Source organism: Penaeus monodon, chromosome 20, assembly GCF_015228065.2.
Source record: "Penaeus monodon isolate SGIC_2016 chromosome 20, NSTDA_Pmon_1, whole genome shotgun sequence".
NCBI classification, from domain to species: domain Eukaryota; kingdom Metazoa; phylum Arthropoda; class Malacostraca; order Decapoda; family Penaeidae; genus Penaeus; species Penaeus monodon.
In genome coordinates, this window is record NC_051405.1 from 24,093,875 (window position 1) to 24,094,273 (window position 399).

Here is a 399-nt window from a genome sequence, read left to right on the forward strand (position 1 = left end):
AAGGAAATGTTTTATGTTGTTACGTTTTTTATGTTATGCTGCTTGGAATATATGCAGTGGATTTAACAGTAGTGGTGTTTAAATTTGTTTGAAATACTGGAGGCTTGAGATATCCTGAAAGTTTTCACAAGTAGATTAGATGTTATATAAAGGGTAAATAGCTAAGGGTAAGGTTTTATGTTGGCGTGTTTATAAACAGTACCGAGTGCAATGTTAAACAGCGAAATGTTTTCATTTTTCGTATTTTAATTAATTTTTTTTAGTTCATTTACTTTTTTTTTACAGGGCGTGTGTCTGTTGTTTCAGCTCTGCTGTGAACTGGCTATGTTGTGTGTGTGACATGGCTTTGAATATCTAGGTGAAAGGCCAACCAAATAACATGTGGAAAAGGTCTTGTGC

The 399-nt window shown here is 33.8% G+C and overlaps 1 protein-coding gene across 1 annotated transcript in view; it reads left to right on the plus strand.

Annotated features, from left to right (window-relative positions):
* LOC119585722 (alkaline phosphatase, tissue-nonspecific isozyme-like) overlaps nucleotides 1–399 on the plus strand; it is a gene marked incomplete at its 3' end in the record, with an annotated part of 70,044 nt that overhangs the window by 60,356 nt on the left and 9,289 nt on the right.